The 24,491-nt window shown below is 40.5% G+C and overlaps 1 long non-coding RNA gene across 2 annotated transcripts in view; it reads left to right on the plus strand.

The window, feature by feature from the left end:
• LOC139696118 (uncharacterized) overlaps positions 1–24,491 on the plus strand; it is a 164,653-nt gene that overhangs the window by 49,757 nt on the left and 90,405 nt on the right. The window contains exons 1-2 of one of the 2 annotated variants that reach the window (XR_011702585.1): positions 1,170–1,438; positions 12,536–12,621. This is a non-coding gene — a long non-coding RNA (uncharacterized lncRNA). Of the gene's footprint in view, positions 1–1,169; positions 1,439–12,535; positions 12,622–24,491 lie in introns of those variants that run through there. The other variant, XR_011702584.1, reaches the window with a different exon arrangement.

Here is a 24,491-nt window from a genome sequence, read left to right on the forward strand (position 1 = left end):
TTTAAATGGACGATTTGTTATTAAATATGCAATAGATGCTTCAATAACCGTATTAACAACTGTAATAATTGCGAGGTCATTACAGAACCTCAATTTTCGTTGTTCTCCATGTAGTTATGTCGATTTTTGGATTTATTCTAAGTGATGACATCGTGACAGTGGGATTTTGATTAATAAAACAATTGAATTGAACGATGTTGGCTGAAAATGCAATAACATGTACACGTCGTGTTTAGGCCCATCACTAACTTCCTGCGATTACTTTTTCTGCGCAATACAAAGATATATATCGAATGAATATCGATATTTTTCATGCCGACCAGTTCGATATAAGTTAGTCGATGTTTGTATTAATCCATGGAAATAATCGATACGGACGACAATAACGATGTAGTCGAATGTCGAACAAGTTCGATAAGGAAGATAATTTATTTTTGACGATTAAGACATTACAATATGATAAGATCGATATTACTCGATATCAACGACATGATCGATACTAATGAATGCAACTAAAGGACATGAGTTACACTAATTCGATGCATCTAAATTCGTTTATAATCGACAGCCAATATTAGAAGATGATTATCGAACAACCATATCACCGACCCGTTGAGTGTGACTGAATAGATAAGAACCCGAACGTTCTCAATTTCGCCCGTATGAAGCCTTGTTTATCTATCAATCTCGCCAAAAGACGCATCTTTTGTTCGCCTAGGTCCTGCATTCTAGTCTGAAATGAATTTTTAGGTTAAAAAAATACATTAACGGGACGGAATGAAAAAAAAGAAAAAGCCGGTCCTACCCCAAAAACTTCGCCACTTCACTCCGGTGCGCCCAATTCTCCATTTATCTCCTTTCCCCTCCCCCACCCATCACCCACTCCCTCCAATTCCCTTTTGCGCCCTTCCCTTATCATTCCTCTGCCTACACCCCCTCTCTTCCTTCCTGTCCGTCCCCCCACACCCAACTCCCCATCTCCCCGTCGCGGTGTCGGCGGACTTCGCGGAACCTGAGCATGCGCCGTCGGGGGGAGGGGTGGCGTATTCGGGGGTGGGCAAAGGAGAGGGTTCCGAGTGGAGGGGAGGGGGTGGGAAGTGAAGGGGGGGAGGGTGAACAGGCGGGTCATGATCCTCGTGGTGCTCTTTCCATCCCGAACCACGCATGAACACGCTCGTGTCCGCTGCCGCGTGGGCGTGAGAAGTTTTTTTCGAGAGGGAGAAAGAATAAGGGAATTCTGTGCTTCGCCTTTTTCTTCGTGTCAGGAGCTGAGCTGTATCCCTGTGTTGCGTGTCCGTGTGCGTCTGTGGGTGTGTGCCCGCGAGCAGTTTGTCGGTCTCCTAAAAGACGGGCAAGTTATTTCCCGCCTCTATTTCCCCATCTGACATTCCCTCCGGCGGGTGTAAGAATTTCCGATTCGGGCGGCCGATTTCCTCAGGTAACCTATCTTAGGCCCATTCTTTTTTTTCTCTAGATCTATGGAAATATTGTTTTCTTTTGGTATGATATGTTTGGTTGGCGGCAAAAAATTCGGTCCCCCTTAAAATACCTGTGTGTGCGTATGTGTGTACGCACTTCTAGGTGAATTAATGGATTCCAAATTATTTTTGCACGTCCTTGCGGAACCAAGGATTCCTTTGAAGGAAAATTAAAACAAACTTCTTTTAATACTTCGATCACCGAGCCTGAGAGGCCTTATACCCTTTTCTCAGAGTCTGAGGATTTTTACCCGTTACAAATAGTTTACCAATGTGGGTGTTTTAGTGAAAATGAATTTTCTCCGGTTCTTGCATTATGTCAAATTTTCAGAGGAGTCGTAGTCTTAGAATAATTCGTATTACAGTAAAAATTGTTTTCAAAGTTCCAGTGAATTGACCAGTAATTTTCATAAACGGAGCATTATTACTGCCGCGTTTCCGTATTTACATACACATATCGTTGGGCTTCGTCTTCGTGAGATATTGCCAACCCTATCTATCTGACGCGTGCGTGCGGAATATGACAGTGCGGCAGCCGTCTTTTGTCCTACCCTCGGATCGAACATACCGAAAAGTTATAGTCGCGGTACTTTTAGTTCTTCCTATCCGAAATCTTCTCTTCCTTCTTCTTCTTCCTCCTTCACAATATATGTATATATACATGTATTTTGTTGTTTAACTATATATATATATATATATATATATATATATATATATATATATATAGATATAGTAACGAACCCGAAAGTCGGCTTCATAGTTGATGGTAGAGTTCACCCAGTACTAAGCCCAACGGCGTGTGAAAGCCACACATCAGGGTAGGGGGACCAGTTCCTTTCCCTGTGCCGGTTATGGTTTTTCAGGAAGATCTGGTACCCTAAAAATCACATAGCTTGGGTGGAGCTTCAGGTGCCCAGAGTGCCTTGCCCGGGAATCGAATCCGGGCCCCTCCGGTCAATAGTCCAACGCTCTACCCCCTGGACTACCGCGGCTCACACACACACACACACACACACACACACACACACACACACACACACACACACACACACACATATATATAAATATATATATAAACACGCACACCCACACACACACACACATACATACATTCACACGCATAAGTGAAGCTTCCTTTACTTCGGCATCTGTGTTCCCTCCCGGCTTTCCGCCTTGATCGTTTTCTGTTTCCCGCGATGCGAGAGGCGGCCGTCCGCTCCTCACGGCGTTGCCGGCGCGGGAGGCGATGGGAGAGAGAGAGCAATAGAAGTAAAGAGAGAGATAGAGACCGCTGGTTTTAAAGCTACGTTCACCTGTATCCCATTTGGAGTCGCGCCGCCGCAGCCGACACATCTCCTTTCTCGGCAGAGCAGAGAGAAAGTAAAACAGAAGACTACAGTGCTCCGTGCGTATTTTGACGAGAGTTGAACAAGCGATTGCCAGTTGTTTTTTTCGTTGCTGCTCTGCGTTGATAGTTTCGTAACTCTCGGGCAACGCAGCCTTCGTTGGGCATTCTTTTATGTTCTTATTTGTGCTGGAGTCCTCGTTGCCTTTGAATCGGCTCCACGATTACGTTACTATTGGCTAGTTTCAGTGGATAGTGCTCAGGTTTCCTGCTTCAGGTGTCTTTGATTGAAACGTTAAGACGGTGGAGTATTTTTCTACAATTTTTAATATGCTCTTTCGGGGCGGGGTTAGTCATTGGAAACCGCCATAGTCGCAGAGCACAGTCCGTCGTATAGGACGCTGAAACAGGGTGACCTCTTTGAGGAGTTTTATAGATAAGGCCAATTAGAACGAGGGGTTTATCCTTTATAACTCATATTTCTCTTTGTTTTACGTAGTTTAGTACTCCGTTTAAGTATGTCGTAACAATTTTTCTTTTCCTTCTGCTAAATATCTCGGGGACCATGCAATTTAGCAGTTTCTCTCAAAAGGATATCCCTTTTTTTTGGAAATAGTGGAAAAGTTGGCCATTAAGTGCCTTAATTTACATCTCTTTTTCAATGGAGGGGGAATATTATGTCGTCATAAAAGTCTTTATATCATTCCAAACTAAAGACGAACTTGTGATACCGGTGACATCATACATTGCTAGCGTTACTAAATAAGTATTGCTCCTGGAGAGTGAACTGCGAGAATTTACATTCATATTGCATAGATTTACATTCTTCGTAATTTTTTGAGTTTTTGCATCGGAAAATATAACCATTCGTGTGGATGTCTAAACAGAAGCTTTATTTTGTAAAGAACTCCCTCGATCAACGAGTGCTTAAATAGCCGAAACGTTGCAACCATTGGTGCCTTCCGATCTCGATCCAGAAGCGCTTTCTAAAAGACTTAGGCTGCGTTCGAGGGTGCATCCTCACCCAAGGGAGTCGAAATTAGTTTACTCACGAAGACTTTTTAGCTTCACACAAAGTCGAGTTTTTTTTTATTATCGTCAAGACCTACAAAATCCTTTCGTAAATCGATTTCAAATGAATCACAAACCGCGAGATCGAAACGTCGTCTCGCTATTGAAGCACAAGCCGTATAGTCGAATGGAGAGAATCTCTGATCATTATTAATTTTCAGTCACGAAAAATGCTCTGGGTCACTTGCCTGACCTTGAACGGAATATCGTAGATTCATGTCGGATATACTATACTCCGGCGATTTTTCACCGTTGGTTTCAGTCGTGATTACAACGAGCGATCTAATGGCTTATCTTCAGATTTGATGGCAGTACAAGGCCTATTATTGGTTTTGGTGTACCATTAGAGAGAGATGTAGGCCCTATTTTTCGTATTTAGAGTTTTGACTCCAATTTGCAAATTTTTTCAAAAGGAAATTAAATATGTCCGGAAAAATTTGTGATTCACCATCTGAAAAATTCCCGCTAATCAGAACGCTCTACACCCGCTATTCTCCGGCCACTTTCGAATTTCTCTCAGCAATCCACCCTCTTCTCCTCTATCGCCATGTCTATTGCTTCCTCATTTGTTTTTCTTTCGGTCCATTTCACCTTCACCGTTCTTCCCATACTCACATTTCAAAAGCTTCCAATCCACGTCTATCCTCCTGCTTCAGTGACCATGCTATCCTCCTGCTTCAGTAACTTTGATTCAATCGATTCATATTCGAAATGAAAAAACTTTGTGATTTCACTGAAAATTTTTTTTACCTGAAGATGACCATGAAGGTAGGAACCCGGGTCGTATTTCAATACATTTTCAGTGGAATCACAAGGTTACTATTTTTTTTCATTAATATTCTTATTCACCCTCTCCGGACTACAACCTTGACGTGGTGGAAGGGCTTGTGCGTTCCGATGACCCCTAGAGCTGTGCTGGCGGGAGTAATAATTATTGCTCCTGGTAGGGTCACCCATGCCAGATAGGTCGAAGGTTAGGAGCCAGACGAAAGGTAGTCCACGCAGCGTCTGTTCCTCAGTGAGGCGGCTGCAATGGCGTCTGACCCCAGTGGGGCGGTCAATAAGTGATGGTGTCACGTTAAAAACACTATTGAGGAAGGCAACGGGAAACCACCTCAATTATCATTCCCAAGAAAAATATGATGGACAATAGAGATATTTTGAGTCCTGGCAACCACGGGGCTCGGCCCAATCGGCCGTGTGTCGTGCCCGGCAGCGGGGGAGGCAGGGCTTCCGCGGTCGTCATCCCACGAAACCCTTGCAAGGGAAAACCAGCAGCAGCAGCAGGACAGAAAACGCAGGAGAAGAAGACCAAATTAGTTAGAATAGGAACGTGGAATGTTAGGACAATGATGAGGACAGGGAAATTGGAGAATGTTAAGCGAGAGATGGAAAGGGGAAATATAGATATTTTAGGTCTATGCGAGGTGAGATGGAAAGATAGCGCAGATTACTGGAGTGATAAGTATAGAATAATATACAGCGGTGGGGACGAGAGCCAACGAGGGGTTGCCTTAGTATTAAATGAAGAGGTAGGAAGAAGCGTAGTCAACATAGAGCAGGTAACGGATAGAATACTACTAGTGGAGATAAAAGCAGAACCGACGAACTTGGTTATTATTCAGGTATACATGCCACCGAGCAACCATAAGGAAGAAGAGGTCGATAGGATATACGATCAGTTAGAGGACATGATCGTGTGTGTTCCTGCAGGGAAACATTTGATAGTGATGGGGGATTGGAATGCGACGGTAGGCGAAGGAAGAAATGGTGATGAGGTGGGGGACTACGGTTTAGGCACGAGGAATGACCGCGGGGAGAAAGCAGTTGAGTTCTGCAGAAGACAGGGGTTAGTCATCACCAACACTTGGTTTAGACACCACAAAAGACGCAGGTATACATGGAAAATGCCAGGTGACTCAGGAAGATATCAGCTAGATTATATCCTGGTTAGACACAGGTTTAGGAACAGTGTGATAAATTCCCACAGCTTCCCGGGAGCGGATGCGGACTCAGACCACAATTTAGTTGTTATGAAATGTAGCGTACGTTTCAAAAAGATAAGGCAGGGGCGGCGAGTTAGAAAATGGAATGTAGAAGCGTTAAATGAGTTGGAAAGGAAGGAATACAAACAGGCGGTAGAGAAAATCATGGAGGATGGTAAAGGGCTTAGTACTATCAAAGAAAAATGGGAAATAATCAAGAAGGGGTTGTCTAAAGCCGCAAAAGACACTGTTGGAACCGTTAACGCTAAAAGGACTAGGAAACCATGGATCACGGATGAGATGATTACAAAGATGGATGAGCGGCGAAAATTGAAGAATATAAATACAGAATTAGGCAAAATGAAGTACAAAGAATTGAACAATAAATTGAGGCGGGCAAAAAATAAAGCAAAAGAAGCATGGTGGAAGACGAAGTGCGAGGATATGGAAAGTCTGCAGAGGAAGGGTGAAATCGGTGCGCTGTACAGCAAAGTTAAATCGTTATCGGGAAGTAAGAAAGGAAGAGCTATGCTAACAGTTAGAGATAAGGCGGGTAAGGTAATAGTTGACGCAGGAAAGATCCAAGAGAGATGGAAGGAGTACATAGAAGAACTGTATGGTAAAGAACTCAGACCAACAAAGTTAGACATTGAAAAAGAAAATGACGTAGAGGAGGACAACTTAGGTCCAGGCATACTAGACAATGAGATAGAAAGGGCATTAAGGGAGATGAAACTAAATAAGGCCGTGGGGGTAGATAACATTCCCGTGGAACTTTTAAAATGCTTAGGAAAATGTGGGATGAAGAGGCTATATGGGCTGATCCGTAGTATTTATGAGGAGGGAATCTGGCCGGAAGACTTTGTGAGATCAGTTTTAGTTCCTATTCCGAAAAAGGTAAAGGCCACGTCATGTGAGGACTATAGGACAATTAGTTTGATATCCCACGCAGCTAAAGTTGTTCTCAGGATCATAAACAAAAGGATAGAGAGTAGGGCAAATGATTACTTAGGGGATGATCAGTTTGGGTTTAGGAAGGGGAGAGGTACGCGTGATGCCATTGCAGTAATGAGATTATTAATCGAGAGGAATATAGAACACAACCAGGAGGTATTTGCCTGTTTCGTAGATTTCGAAAAAGCGTTTGATAGAGTGAATTTGGAAAAACTAATGAGTATTCTGCAGAAGATAGTAATAGATTGGAGGGAAAGGAGGCTAATCCGCAACCTGTACATGTCTCAGACTGCTCAGGTGCGAGTGGGGAACGGGGAGTCCGGTTGGGCAGTGTTAGGAAGAGGTGTAAGGCAGGGTTGCCCATTATCACCGTTGCAGTTCAACCTGTATGCAGAGGAAATGGTTAAATAGGCGTGGGAAGAACTGGAGGTAGGAATGAAGGTGGGTGGGGAATGCGTAAAATCAGTTAGGTTTGCTGATGACCAAGCTTTAGTTTGTCAGTTAGCCAAGGGGTGGCAAGAATTGCTGAGTGAATTGGAAATTCAGTGCGACAGGTATGGGATGAGAATCAATATTAATAAAACAAAGGTTATGCGATTTTCTATAAAGAAAAAGGCCAAGCTTAACATTAAAATAGGTGGGCAAAAAATAGAGCAGGTAGAACAGTTTACGTATCTCGGTAGTGTTTTGGACCAACACGGTCAAAGTAGTAGGGACGTAAGGAGAAGAATTGCGCTAGGAAAAGAGGCTTTCACAAGGAGGAGGGAGTTGATGACAGGGACATTGAGTAAGGATGTTAAGAAAAGACTCGTAAAAACTTTGATATGGAGCGTAGCTATGTACGGTGCGGAAACGTGGTCATTGAAGCAGGAGGATAGACGTAGATTGGAGGCTTTTGAAATGTGGGTGTGGAGAAGAATGGAGAAGGTGAAATGGACAGAGAAGAAAAAAAATGAGGAAGTACTTGGTATGGTGGGCGAAGAGAGGGGTTTGTTGGGAGCAATCCTATGGAGGCAGGAAAAGTGGATGAAGGGGGTGTTGACCGGCAGTGGGATGTTGAAGACTATGATAGAGGGTAGAATGTTGGGCAAAAGAGGAAAGGGAAGGAACAGGATAGTGATGTTGGACGGGATGAAGGGAGGAAGAAAGTACTCAGAGATGAAGAGGGACCTGATGTAGAGTAGGATGATGGATTTTGTGTTTTGTTAGGAGTAATAAAATATTTTTTTGATAGTTGTATCCATCCAAAAACCTACCTTAACCGGTAGATTACCTTAAAAAAAAATTCTTATTCAACATTCCTGTCATCAACGCCCTCTAATATGGAGAGTTCTCAGAATAATGGAATTCTTCTTGTTATTTACTTAGCATTGTGACCATTTTAGTTGAAAAAACCCGATTTTACCCAATCTAATTTCTGAATTCCAATGTTAACGTTCAACTTTGCTTCCCTCTTTCCTAAAAACGGCATAACCTTTGTTTTATTTATATGTATTCTCGTCAAATATCTATTATATTGAATTTCGAATGCATTCAGTAGTGCTGGCAACCCCTTGGCTGACTGACAAGTTGAAGCTGTGTCATCAGTGAACCTAACTTATTTCATGAAGTCTCCATCAATTTTCATTCCTACCTCCAGTTCTCTCATTCCCCTTTTACCATTTCCTCAGCATGTACGTTGAAAACCAAGTGTGAAAGCCTCTGTCTTAACCATCTTCCTAGAATGGGAAAGTCCAATTTTCAAAATTAATTTCGGGAATGTTATAATGGTGATACAGGCGGTATAATTGGTGAAACAGAATGGAAACTATATTTATTTTAGTTTTTGAGAATAATTCGATGCCTGTTTTGGATCTTATTATAAAACGACCAGAACCACTCGAAAAGGAACGATTCACACAAGTTAAGCTCATCAGACCTTTTTAGTATCTGGAAATAAAATCGGGAGAAATCCATCGCGTTCTTTGAGAGGTTTGAGAGGAAAAAGTAGGGAAATGTAAATCCAACAAAATGATTTCCCATGAAACTTTTATTGTTTTTTTAAATAGTATTTCCGATTTTTATCTCAGTTCTCAGGCATATACGGACTTTTTTCGCCGGTGTATATTTTCGGTAGAAATTAGGGAAAAAGCACAACATTAGGGTCTGGAAAATAGTAATGCATACAATAGAAATTGATTGGATTCTAGCCAAAATTTGTATTTCCATTTTCAATACAATCTTCCGATATAAGCTAGGTACTCCTGGATTTTTTTCTCTGGATATAAATATATTTTTTATTTGTGATGAACTTTCACATCTTTTCTTCATCGTAGTTTCTTTTCATCAACCGAATTCCTCTTCATCGTGAACATCGTATGTGAAGAGAACTGGATATCAAATGAGGGTACCGAATCTCACTTCTTCGAAAAGATACCCCAGCTGCACCGACCGATGGTCATTTCTGAAACTCCCCGGGTCAAAAGGTCTACTGGACCAAGACGTGATATATTTTTATTTCCAAGATTCGATCCTCCCGTCTCAGGATCCCCTTGGAAAATATCCCGAGCACATCAAGTATGCATGAACCAGTTGAGTGGGGATACTAGACGCGACTAAGGGGAATCTGTTGCTTCCGAGAAAACATGCCATTTATGTTTGAACTAATATTTATTTTGGGTGGTGTAATTTTTAATACTGAAATCATCGATGTCTCACGGGATGAATTCTTCTTGAATTTACGCCATTTCCCCCCGCACCGAGATTGAGTCGACGTATTTGAACTTTTTCATAGAATGCAAAGAATTTATGGGTGCTCTAAATAAATCAATAGCAGAAATTTGCAAAGACGATATGGGTAATGTAGACGTCAATGATTGATGGAAAAGCATATGATAAACCAACAGATAGTGTGAGTGTGATGTAGGATGTAAATGAAGAGATGTGGGCCCTGCATCTATTTTTAACTCACAGTATTTTTAAAACAGGCGATAAAACTCAAATGCGTTTATCATAATGTTTACTTTAGGCCGTACTTAGAAGATCTGCAATTTTTTATTTTCTAAAGTACTCAAAATTGAAGTTGGTGAACAACTTTTAGCCTCTAGGGGAGGAGTATTCATGTTAACATATGATTTTTTTTGTCCTTGGGTGGAACATGTGTACTGTTGGCCATACTACAGCGGTTATGACATGCTGACTTACGATATTACTTCGTATAAATCCTGTCGAAATCATGGAAGTCGTGAAGATATGCTTAAACCAGCTAAAAGAACAGTCTATTGGGTAGAACGCCTATGATAATGGACCCAGATTTTATTTCTAGGCGACACCCTGGATACATTCAGATTCACATCTTTTTGGATAAAAATTATTTCTCCACAGCGTGAAAATTCACGATACGCCTGAGAAAAAAGTCACCGCGTCAGTTTCACGACATAATTTTTCGTCGCCCAGCATTGTGTCGATAAGATTTGCAGACCTTGGTGGAAGTGCGATATTGCCGAAAAATGATCGATGAAATAAAATCGCGGCATGAAAATTGGCACAGTGATTTTTTCTATGGATCACACCATGGTGTTTGGTTTTGAGCATGCCAGATATTACCTAGAAACCTTATTTTGGCAGGTTGGGAAGTATCTGATCCCTTTCCCATTTTACCCTTGGCATATATTTGAAACAAGTCGAGGGATTAGTATTAGGTAAGCTCTACCCTTGGATCTATTCAAAACCTAAGTTCTGCTTTGAATTCTGTGGCTATTATAGCAATACTGCGAAGTGTGTCCGAAAACTATTCGACCTGCGTTCATTTCTCCGCATTGGTGCTAATCTTCGTCATCCGGGCCGTGTGGCATCCTTCGAAGTAGTTTTGCCCATTTGATTGAACCACACGCTCCCGGCGGTGGGTGCTTCCACATCTTAAGAGCTGTCCTCGAACGCAGATTTTGGAATGGCCTTCAGCTTGCGCGTCGCACTACTCTTGAGTCGTCTCGGACCGCTTTCCTTTGAGCGCCTTTTTCAATTTTGAGAACATCCAAAAGTCGCAGGGAGCTATGTTTCGGGACCGTACGGAGGCTGGCGAAGCTGTAAAATATTATGTTTCGCCAAAAATTGCTGCACAACAAGGTTCGATGAATGCGCTGGCCCGTTAAGAAGCCAGTGACAAACGCTTGACCAGAAACGTGGTCGTTTTTTCTCACGGCATCACGCAATCTTTTCGGAAATTCAATTTAATATTCTTTGTTGATCGTCTAACCTCTTGGATCACATTCGTAGTGCACAACACTCTTACAATAAAAGATAATATAAAAAACGGAGTTCGGATACTTTTCAAACACCCCTCGTATACGTTCCTGCATCAACATTATTCTATGCATTTTAGTTTTTTTTAATATTTCCTCAGGGCTTATTCAAAATGGGATGTTTTTGAGTTTCATTCCGTCGATTCGCGTTAATTGTTTTCCAAGGTCAAGAGAACAAAGTTCAGAAGGAACTGAGCAGACCAATTGAAAACGAACGGGTCGACTTTCCCCCTAGCTGGAAACATCCACTTCAGTCCAAACCATCGCAACGCTCTTGGGAGTACGAAACTGCTGATAAGTGGGAAATAAAATACATCCCGCGGCAAATAAGAAAAGCTATAGGCTTGGGAAAAACAGCGAAATAATGTCAACAGGTTGGATGATGACAATACCAACTATAATTTCAAATAAATATTCTAAGACATCGAAAAAAAATGGAGGAGTTGAAGAAGAGCAGTCGTTTTAAATTTTGAGAAGCGGCATTGGCTAACGGCCGATTGTTCCTGGGCAACGGATGAGATTCATGTGTGATTCTGTCTGTGTGTGTGTGATGAACACAGGAGATGTGGGGAAGGCGGAATCAGGCAAATCACGAGCGTAAGGAAATATTTCCTTACGCACGTGATTTGCCTTATTCTGCCTTACCCACCTCTCCTGTGTCCATCCTTCAAATATGTTCAATCCATTTTCCTTATATCTATTTCCTTGTGAAATAATATTTGTTCGCCATATGGCGGGATTTCGTGTTTGATTGGGTATATATATATATATATATATATATATATATATATATATATATATATATATATATATATATACATATATATTTATATATATATTTTTTTATATACATACATTTTTATATACCTGTATATATGGAGAAATACTAAAGGAGAAATGGAAAATGACAATGGTTCAAGTCCCGCTCAAGGAAATATTTTTGCGCTTGTGATTTGCTCGATTCCGCCTTCCCCGCCTCTCCTGTGTTCGTCCTTCACATTTGTTCCTATCCCTTTTACTATCCCTATCACGACATCATGATGACGACGGTCGTGCCGTCGAAACATCCATACTACCTATGTGTCCTTTCTTGGTGTTTCTATGTTTTCGCAATCTACTTCTGTGTTTTTATATAATTGTGCGTCGCCGAAGAGCATTCCATTTCGAATATATATATATATATATATATATATATATATATATATATATATATATATATATATATAACTATATATATATATATATGCACACAAACTTGTATATTAACACGAGGGAAGATAAAAAAAATAATATGAGCACTTCCAGAAAATGTGTCTTTGCTAGTGTTCCCCCTTCTCCTATCCCTCCGTCATGAAATTATGTGATTTTTTTGCCTTTTGTGGTCACCACCCATGTGTACACGCGTTTTTATTTCTTTTACAGATTTCGAGGCAGAAGACGACCAGGTGCCCCCATCGCGTCTCCGAGTCAGCCCGTCGCCATGGTGACGACGCGTAACAGGCCCTCAGGTAGGAAGGATTCGTCGAGGTGGAGCGCCTTCACTCTTCCTCCACCTTTTATTCCGTCTTCCTCTTATCAGCCTCTTACTACGTCTTGAGGTCGCCTCCCTCACCTCTCTCTCTCCCCCCCCCCATGCTTGCTCTCAACGTGAACTCTCCCCCTTCCCTATACGCCCCCATTTCACCCCACCCCAGTCTCTCCTCCCTTTGAAGGATTCGATCGCCCGTCTTGTGGCGGCCATGGCGCTAATAATACGTACTTTAGAAATACAATTCCAGCCACACTTGCTGACTTGAGTTACTTCTAAAAGAAAATCTGCAATAAATATCACAGAGAAATCAAAAAAACTTCTTCCTTATTTACATAAATGACATCAGTACCATGGTTAATAACTGGCTCCGTCTTTTTGCTGACGATGCGGTGATTTATGGGGACTTTCGAAGTCGCGAAGACAGAGAAACGTTAGTTAACGACTTAAATGCAATTCAGACTTGGTGCGATACATGGAAATTGGAATTAAATTTGAAAAAAACGTAGTAATACATTTTTGGGAAAAGAGTAACACCCCCCCATTTAATTACAAAGAGAAACAAACAGAAATCGCGAAGGTAGATTCCTTTAAATACTTGGGTGTAACAATTACTCCAGATCTGTCCTGGGGAAAGCACATACGAGTAATATGCGGTCGTGCTAATAAAAAATTGGGATTTGTAAAGAGAGTGCTGGGTAAATGTGACGAAAAAGTGAAGGAACGATGTTTTCTTGCCCTAGTCAGGCCACACCTAGAGTATGCTGACAGTATATGGGATCCTCAAGAGATAAATTTGATTTCGGAATTAGATCGAGTCCAGCGGAGGGGGGCTGGATTTGTCAAAAATTGTTATTACCAACTACTTAACTTAGTATAACTACTTTGCTAGAAAATTTAGGCTTCCCTTACACAGCGGCGTTTACAATATAGATTAAACTTTTAACTTTAACTTTAAACTTTTAAACTAAAAACATTTAAAGATGGGTCCTTTTCCGATGACATCAAGAATATAATACGAACCCCAACGTATTGCGGGCGAAGGGATCACGAATATAAGATTAGAGAGATAGATTACAAGACTGACAGGTTTACAATGTCATTTTTTCCAAGAACAATAAGAGGCAGGATGTTTGTAATCGAAATCCCCCACTAGTCGGCTCAATATAAATATTAACCTTCAAGGTAGGGACTGCGCGTGGTTATACGAGTATATGAAGATATTTTTTTGCAGGTGACCCCACCTTTCCCCATCCATTTGAAAAACCCTCACACCCTTATCCTTTCCTCCTGGTGCTGCACCCCCTGCCACACACCGTTTTGGTGGTTCGCAGTGTATTGATGTAGATGTAGACCCCACGCCTTACCCCATTGTTGAGGCTTGGGGTGTATTGTGTAGGTGCGGTGTGTTTTTATTATTTCATCTGAACTTTTATTTTATTTTACTTTCTGCTTCTTGAAGCTCGTCTCAGAACCATATAGATGTTTATAAAGGGTGCGGCTGCATAACTTCCTTTTTCACGAAGGACAAAACCCCTTTAAAAAGGAAGTTAGGTTGCCGCACCCTTTATTTTGCACACAGATCCCAAAGCGTATGAAGCTATAGTCACACGTATCATCACCTCAAATTATTGGAAGTATTTTGTAATTTTATTGGCCAGTGAAAATGAAGGAACATTTGATTTTTTCGATGTTTAATGTCTGGTGTAGAACTACCACATGCCATACACCCTCTGACGTTGGCTTGGAGGGTACAATGTAGCAGTAGGATTACGTGAATAAACTTTATATGTTATAGGGATAGTCAGTAAATGGATAATAAAAAGTATTTGCTGGATTAATCACAGTGGCAATAAGTGGTTCTGTTTTTGAATGTGTTACTCGATGTCAAGCAATATAACTTATTGATGCCGTTACACGTCTAGGGCACCCTCAGCACTTCACCCCAACCGAGTGAACATTTTCGGGTACCAGATCTTCCTGGGAAACCCTGTTTTGCATGATTAATAGGGAATTGGCTCTCCTTATTACCCTGATGAGTGAAAATTAGTTTAAGGTAGTTGTTTTTTTTGCCGGGAGACTGACGCACGCAGTTGATAGGGGGGAGGGAGAGGGGGAGGAAGCGACTCAAGGGTGCCGTTGCCCATGGCGACCTTCCTCTCGCGTCGAAGGATTAGGGCAAACTGTTTGAAGTTCGAAGTTCTTATTCTTTGGGGTCTCCCTATTGCGTACTTGGCCAGATATCAGGCCCACGTTCTCCAGACATAGCAGTGGTCCGATCCGTCCTTCCTTTAGGGTCCTTCAAAAGGCCCTTGCTTCCCCATTTCCGTACCTTTCCTTCCAAGAGTGCTTGCTCTCTTGCTTTATTTTTTTTTCTTTTCCGCGGTTGTCCTCCACAATACTCTAGCCCTCCCCCCCTCGTCACCCCCCCATCCTGGCCCCCGGGTGTCCCTTCCTCGACTCCCTCCCCTATCCAACCCCCTCCCCACCCCTTGACCGAGTATGTCCAGGTCCCCTTCTATTGGGCACGAATCGAAAACCTGACGCTGCACTCAAATTACGCTGAGAGCAGATCGGAACGAAGCTTGTCCGTCCGCCTACGGACCTGACGTCCTCCAAGTTTACTGGAGAAGGTTTTTAAGTCGATTGCCCTATCTTTTTTTTTTAAGGTGGATCCTCTTATTTTATATTATTTTTTCTCTTTGCTTCTCCGATCCGATCTCCCGTCGATGTCGTCCGCTTTGGAAATAAACGTCCCTCCTTTCAGACGGATTTATCGGGAAAAAATGTCATTGACTGTGACCAGCGATCGTTTTTCCAATGCCTACAAGTCGATAGAGTACCCCCCTTTGTTGCTTTATTTTATTAATCGTTCATATCTGACGTTCTATGAATGCCGAAAATCATTTCTTTCAATGATATTCACAATATTAATCACGCCATAATATTCTCATAGCTTTAATATACGCGAATGTTTCTCTAGTACATCACACAGTTCACCATTCTGGATGGTATGGGTATACTATAGACAGAAATATGTCGCACTTATTTGTTTCGTTGTTTACCTATCCTGTGGAAGAGTTTTGGCCAAGCATTTAGGGTTCTACATTTACGTCATACCTCGCAAGCCGCCGCAATAGCGTGTGGCCGGGTGGGGGAGGTCATCACCCGTAAAACAGAACAAAACCACGTTCAAAACCAATGCATACATGCAAACCCACGCCCACAGCGGTGCATACATTCATGCAATAACTATCCTTTCATCCCATAAGCACGCAAATACATATATTATAATCTAACAAAAAATCGCACCCCGGGATGCAGCAAGAAACCCTTTGGTTGTGCGATATGGGCTGTGTACTTATGTACAGAAATTCGACATTTTTTAATATCGATTGAGTCGATATGGATTATTTTAAAGAATTGACGTATCTTGTGTCGGTAATTATCGTCGTTATGACGATATGTGCAACTGTTCGGATATGGCTTAATATTGTCGATACTACAACTGCGGACGATAACTTGAAATTAGGATTCTTACAATCGGCAAATCTCTTAGTTGGGGCACAATGAGCACGGGCTACTAAGTGGTACGGCGACAAATACCTTTCTTCTCTTAACAAAACACGACCTGACCACCAACTGTGCGAGAAGACCATCTTCTACTCCGTTTACTTCCTCCCTTCATTCCGTTCAACGTCAGAGGTAAGAGGTGGTAGAAGCGACTCCAAGGTCTCAATCTCGCCCCAAAAATAAAGAAGGCTATCTATCCATATAACATCCTTGTCTTATTCCTAATACTTCATCCTTTGCCGAACATTCTCCCCTCTAATACAGTCTTCAACATCCCACTACCGATCAAAATACTGTGCTTACATCTTTCCGTATTTATTTCTGTATTTATCTCTCAACAATCCTCTCTTTCCTCCCTCAACAGACAAAACATTTTCTCATTTGCTTTCTTTTCCGTCCATTTCACCTTCTCCATTCTTCTCCACACCCAAATTTCAAAAGCCTTCAATCTACGCCCATCATCCTTCTTTAGTGACCACGTTTCCGCTCCGTACATTGCTACACTCCATATTAATGTTTAGCTGAACCTTTTCTTAAAATACTTAATTACGTAATATCCCTGTCACCAATTCCCTCCTCCTTGTGAAAGCTTCTTAGATATGAATGAAGAATTGCGATGTGAATTATATTTTTAAATTTGGCTATAGTTGCATTGAAGATATTATCTGACATACTTGACTGGGTCAGCAACTCGAGGTACTAAATAAGTTATCGTCTTTTTGATTGGTATTTTCAAATGATATTAATATATTTTACTGTATCGACGGTCGATATTTTAAAATGAATAATGAACTGCATTCCCAAAAACTAACTTTCCAACTTTTTTTTCCCGTTGATAGAATGAAAAAATGAACGAATATTAACATTTCCAAATTTTCCACGTGCCCGACTGGATCCGTACGTTATTTGGTCTATTTACGTTTACGATTTCGTCCGTGGATTTCATTAATAACTTCACGTGAATGCCCTCATTATTTTGAGTTTGCATAAGTGAGTTTGACGAAGTTTCTTCTGCTACAGGATTTTAGCCGTAAAAAAAAATAAAAAAGTTTTCTTTCGTTTAATTCGGCTTGCAATTCCCATGACCTCACATTAGTTCAGCCCCGTGCTCTTCCGTGCTATACAAATATTTACCGAAATCTCATTCCATCATCGCTTTTGGCCTGGCCATTGAACGCTCTTGCTATTCGCTCAAAATTGGGGTGAGTTGGAAAATCGCGGATTTCGCAAAAATCCATTACACATGGAGAAATATTACAAAATATTTTCTGGTTTGCCTTTCTGACGGTATAAACGATTTGAATTTATCTGAAATTGGTTGTGATTAAATCGTTGCTGAATTCTGACCCTAGGCCGAAAGATATTGCATAATTTATCGCGCTCATTTTTTTTGTAATGAGATTCCATTACGCTGAAAATGTTGGTGTTTGTAGTTTTTACATTCTATCATGATATTTTCGTCATTAATTTGGCTGGAGAGTGATCATAAATATAATCAGGTGATCTATTCTGTTGGGTTACCAATTGGATGCTTGTTTGGTAACAGTTCTCTAAACTATTCCTTTACCTGACAGTTTCCGCATTATCTTCCTAAACCTTTGTCCCTAGAGCCATCCTTCAACTACTTAAGAGAACTTATGGTTTTTTATAACACTTCCCCTCCCATTCGTAAGGATTAGTAAGATGAGGACATATCAATCTCTTAAGAAAATATCAGCGGTATGATATTCATAAAACGGGCACTTTTAAAATAAAGTTAAGTTAGATTAGAAAAAAACTTTTGAGTTCATCTCTTAAGCACATCAATTAAAACCTCGTGCGGGATGAAAACACTCAAGTTTTTTTCATGATAGTGTCCTTATTTCAGTACAAATACCTATTTGCTGTGATGTTTATAATTTAAAACACATGTCGTCTTTCGTGATAATTATACCTGATAAATTGATAAATAAACTAAGGCGATGGTAACAGTAGCCTTGAAAAACACTTGCAATTTTCCACTTTTTAGATGTGTTTTAATGCAGACCAGTTTCGGTGTGACTAGTCGCTATTAAATAATGTAAAAAGTAGTAAATTGCAAGGGTATTTCTCTGTTTCTATTATTATGGAATGATTGTACCACGTCACACTTGAATTTCTATTGTAAACTCAGACGAAATACTAATAGAGAGAACGAAGCGTGGCGGAAGACATAATGCGGAGGATATGGAAAGCTTACGAAGAAAGGGTGAAATTAGTACGCTATACAATAAGATGAAAGCACATTTATGGTGGAAAGTAAGGCTATCCAGTGCAAATAATGGGAGATAAGTCAGGAAAATTTGTTTTTTTTTGGTCCAAAATGGTTAAAGTAATAGAGACATTAGGAAAAGAATTGTGTTAGGAAAAGAGGCTTCACAAGGATTAAGCAATTGATGACAGGGACACAAGGATGTTAAGAAAAGGCTCGCCAAAACTTTGATATGAAGCGTAGTTATGTACGGCGCAGAAACATGGTCATTGAAGCAAGATGATAGGCGTAGATTTGGGGCTTTTGAAATGTGGGTGTGGAGAAGAATGGGGAAGTTGATGTGGACGGAAAGGGAAACAAATAAGTGATTTCTAGGGACGTTGGGGAAGGAGAGAGTTTTGTTGGGAAAAATCCAAAGGAGGCAGGAACAATTGATGAAGGGCGTATTCATCGGCAGTGGTTTGTTTGTTGAAGACTATTAATAGAGGGGAAAATATTGGGCGAATGAGGAAAATGAAAGCATAGGAAAAGCATGTTGGATGGAATGAAGGGAATACGGAATCGAAGACGGGCTTACTGTAGTGTTGGGTGTCTTCACTGATCGTAGAGGTTTATAAAAATTCTTTCACCATAAAAAATAAATTCTATCTGAAGTTCCCCCACCCATTTAAAGGACGCTCATGTCTTCAATTGCAGGTTTTACGTAGTTAGTCCGTGACCTTCCGCTGCAGTCCTACTCATTTTCTATATTTTCCTTCCATTATGGTTTTAGAAAAAAACGTGACTCCGAATGCGTCCAGTTATTCCTTTATTCTTCTTGCAAATATCTACGTATGATTGGCTTCGTCATCTTTGCCCATTCTTCGAATTATTTCTCCGCACGCCACCCTGTCAATTAATTTAATTTTCACCATTATTCTATAGCACAAACACTTCTAGTCTTCGTTTCTCTTCCGTTTCTCCCTCCGTCTATGTACATCTCACATCTGTAGAAAAACAAACTCCATTTTTGAGTTTTTTATAGCAGCATGGTGGAAATCTGACAATGAACAGCTAGAGATTGCCGAACTTATGGGTGCGCATCAGAAGATAAGACATTCAAATTAGAGTGGCAGTTATTGGACCGGGGAAAGCATATCATCGATTTGGGAGATGATTTAGGAGAAGGTGCCCAAAGTGTATCACGAAGCTAAAAGGAGTGGTCGGATTAGGTAAAGAAGGACAAGGAATAGGGAGGGAGTTGATGCCATGTGGATTAAGTGGAGATATGAAGATAGGACCAATGAAAAAACATGATATGGAGCATAGTTTTGTGCAGTGCCGTTACTATGGTGTTGAGTGATGGTGATATGCGTAGATTAAAGTGATAACAGGTCCAGAGCGCTGGTCTACTGACCGTAGGGCCCGTGTTCGATTCCCCAACATGTCTCTCTCTCTCTCTGGGTCCCCTCAGCTTCAGCTGAGCTGAGTGATTTTTCTGTTAGCAGATCTTCATGGAAAAGCAAAGGTGGTAGAGGGAAAGGAACTGTCCTTATGATCCTGTTACAGGGTGAATTGCACACGCCGTTGGGTTAGGGACCAGGTTACCTCCATTCTCACCCAATAAATCTACCTTCAGGTTGATAACTTTGGTTTTTAACCATAATGTAAATGAAATGGGAAGAGGGAGCAAAGGAAGAATACGTGCTAGTCGGGTAAGAGAGGTGGTTTTTCTTGAGAGAAAATCGAAGGAGGCAGGAAAAGGGGATGCAGGAGATACTAAGTGGGTCTTGGAGACCGTTAAACAGTAAATAATGTTGGGAAATCTAGTTGGAGGTAGGAAAAGATTGGACATTTTGTGAATGGATTTAAGCATTAAAATTTGGAACTTAAATAAGAACTCAAGGATGTTTTGAGACTCAAGTTAGTCAGTGTTTAGGAGCAGAGCAATATGTGCGTCCAGAATCCGTCTTAAAGAGCGTACTTGTGAAATGAACCAGCAGAATACTGGTTAATATTTATAATATGCGAAGATACCACCAAGCGTCGAAACGTGTCTTGCATAAACATGATATTTCAGGGCGGAAAATTACTGAAGCATTCCTGAATTAACTATTAAAACATGTAAAGGGCACTCGTGCTACGGGTAACTGTTGCGATAGCGCAGAAGAGGAGAACCATCATCCCAAATTGTATTCACTCACAGGGAATATTCGCGAAATGGTCATCTATGGTTGTTACGCGCGTAAGAGGACTAGCGATAAAAAAATGTGCAACAGAGGATATTAGCGATCCGGATAATGGTTGCGATGACGTGCAGAAATAAAAAAAACATTTAACGCCCGTGATACGTGCTATAGAAGATACTCTCGTTATGGGTAACCATGGGAATAGCGCGCTAGTAGCTATCCATGATAGCGCTCATTTCCTGGGTGATTTCCGCGCGACGGGAGGTGGACCCGCTCGCGTGAATTGGTGTCGCTAACAAAATGTCGTTGGAATCGTGGTCGGAATTCATTTCGTCACACCCGTCTCTCTGACGTGGATTCAAACTGTGCGAGGCGTAAAAAGAGAAACGGTGGGAGAAAAATCATCGCCCGCTCGGTGAAAAACCCAGCAAACGGCTAGTTGAGGCTTTCCGGCGTCACATTGATCCCAACCGCGTGTGAATGAGACTTTTTCGTTTTTCCTGTAAGCTGATTGGACGGTATCAATTTTCGGAGTGATTTGATCATTTCCGGACGACATGGCAATTTTCTTTTTTTAACATTTTTTTTAAACCGCCCTCGTTACGAGTCGACACAACGGACAATCCCACGTGGGAGCTGACGGGTTGACTCGACGAAAATGCGATAGATACCGCATTACGTCGCAAGTTTCGTGTCACGTAGCTATTATCATTGTAGGAATGAGTGTAAAATATAGAATACCTAATATTATATATATATTTAAACACAGATGTAGGTTTTTAAACCATAGAAACACAAAGAATCTGTGTCTGTATATCTTTGTTTTTATATATCTGTGCGTCGCCGAAGAGCGTTCCATTTCGAATACATATATATAAAATATTATATATATACATATATATAATTACACATATACATGTATATATGTATATATATACATACATATACATGTATATATGTATATATATATATACATACATATACATATACATGTATATATGTATACATACATATACACACATATATATATATATATATATAATGATTGTACGGAAAAACTCACACGAGCGGCAAAATAATGGGCTGACACAATATAACACAAATAAAATAGGATAGCAACATTTAAAAGGACACTCACACTGTAAATTATTCGAGATTTCGGCCCTCCCTCTCTCTCTCTCTCTCTATATATATATATATATATATATATATAAATATATATATGTATATATATATATATATATATATATATATATATTTTTTTTTTTTTTAAAGGTAATCTACCGGTTAAGGTAGGTTTTCGGATGGACACAACTAGCAAACAAACATTTTATTACTCCTAACAAAACACAAAATCCATCATCCTACTCTATAGCAGGTCCCTCTTCATCTCTGAGTACTTTCTTCCTCCCTTCATCCCGTCCAACATCCCTATCCTGTTCCTTCCCTTTCCTCTTTTGCCCAACATTCTCCCCTCTGTCACAGTCTTCAACATCCCACTGCCGGTCAACACCCCTTTCATCCACTTTTCCTGCCTGCATAGGATTTCTCCCAACAAACCCCACTCTTCGCCCACCATACCAAGTACTTCCTCATTTGTTTTCTTCTCTGTCCATTATATATATATATATATATATATATATATATATATATATATATATATATATATAATATATATATATATATATATATCTTAGAAATGGAACGCTCTTCGGCGACGCACAAATATATAGAAACACAGATGCAGATTTTCAAACCATAGAAACACAAAGAAAGGACACTCACATATGTTATTTTGACGTTTCGACGGCACGGCCATTTAATCTTCAGTATCCACCTCTTCAGTTACACATTTCTTTCCATTCTTCGCTGGTCCATTTTTGCGACAGTTCCATGTTTCTGATCCGTCGAGTGCCATGATCCATACCCAAACGTTTTGACGAACTGCTTCCTTGTGTGCCACCACAAATGTACCTCGAGTATATCACTTGCCTCTTCTTCACAAACGCCTTCATACGCACACGGCTTGTGGTTTTCTTCCTCATGGTACTCCCTCCCCCTATATTCCCAAAGTACTTGGCTCACTGTACGTATTTCGAGTTGCCACGTTCATCCTTTCGCGTTTCTGCAACTGCTAAAATGTCCTCAATGAACCGGAGCATGACTTCTTATCCGGAATTCATCTCAACTCCTGAGATACCCAATTGTGTGCTTATTTTATAAGAGTGATCTGTGTATTAAACAACCCAACTCATTTTGCAAGACATTTTTACCGATGAAGACTGCTGCAGATACATTTATGCAATTACTTCTTTTTTCTAGTAACCTTACAGCGTTCAAAAGCGACATTAGTATCGAGCTGTCGATTTAAGAATTGTTTATATGGATTTTTATTTTGCAAAAGTTTGTGAAAGGAAAACTGATTAGTGGAAAAATAGGTGATATGAAAGTAATTGAGAATCGATTTGTAGAATCGCCCCAAGTAGATCTGGGAGTCAATATATACGTTTAAATTCCGACGTCTACAAATAATGGTTTTTAGAAACGAAATCCTATGTTTATCGATTTAAGAAACTAACACCAATATCAGTATTTCGGTCCGCATGACAACGAAAAATGGGGAGGAGAGATGTGTTGGGATCGGAGTGATTCACCGTAATCGGAGGGGTCGATTATGTTTTATATATGTTTCGTAAATTTTACTCGTATATATATATAACATATATATGTATATATATGTATATATATATGTGTGTATACCTGTGTGTATATATATATGTATATGTATATATATATATATATATATATATATATATATATATATATATATATATATATATATATATATCAAGGGGGCCTGATCCTTTCCCTTTGCCGCCTACTATTTTTCAAGAATATTGGGTACCCGAAAAATCACACAGCTTGATTGGAGGTGAGGATGCCGAGAGGTTTCCCCGGGGATCGAATTTGGGCCTTTCCACCCGGTAGACTAACCCTCTACCCACTTGACTACCATGTCACCCATCGTACGTTCTCGAGGCATCGATTCCAGGAGTGGTGATACCTCTTGGAGCCCTCAGCCCTTCAGCCAAACTGTGATTTTTCTACTGTTAGTTCTTGATCAAACTGGGAATAATATGATGTGATATCTTCTAGAAGCGTTTCACAATATCTGGGAGCTCTATTTACTTTTCTAGTGTTTCGGATTCAAAAGCGTTGCCCCGGTTATTTAAATCACGACTGGTGTTTTAATTTTCTTTCGGTCGGCGATGACATGTACTCTTGGACGCACCAAAGGAGGATCGAAATTGGCTCGCTAATATGCACCATAGGGAAAACAGTTGTAATGTCACAAGACATATGACGTTTGGCATTACGCATTATTAGATGGAGATGGTTGAAAAATGTACACTTACCTTAAATCGGTAGATTGACTTGCCAAGAGTAATGGGCTATATTTATACTTCTGCACTCATTTAAAATGTCACGTGCGTTCCTGTGAAAGCGAGATAATTTTGAAAATAAAAAATAAATTTCGAGAGCATTAGAGAAATCAGAATCTTGGTTTAAAAAGTGGAATTAACCTCTGGAAGTGTTTTGAATAACATTTGTTGTCGTCTCGATTTATTTTCGCATCTCAATTGTTATTTATTTTCGTATCGTTTCCTTGACAGCGTTTTGGTAAATATTTCTTGTTTGCGTTAATTGTTAACTTTCGTTTGCCAATGTTTGACGGAATATTCATTGCTTTTAATCATTTTGTTATTCAAGCAACCAGAGAACTTTCAGATAAACGACGTACTCTTTGGTCTTTGCAAAGGTAAAGGAATTTCAGACCCCTCAAGGCTTTCTTATCAATTACACGAAATGAGTTTTGAC

Source organism: Hetaerina americana, unplaced genomic scaffold (genome assembly GCF_022747635.1).
Source record: "Hetaerina americana unplaced genomic scaffold, ioHetAmer1.1.p SCAF_68, whole genome shotgun sequence".
Taxonomy (NCBI): domain Eukaryota; kingdom Metazoa; phylum Arthropoda; class Insecta; order Odonata; family Calopterygidae; genus Hetaerina; species Hetaerina americana.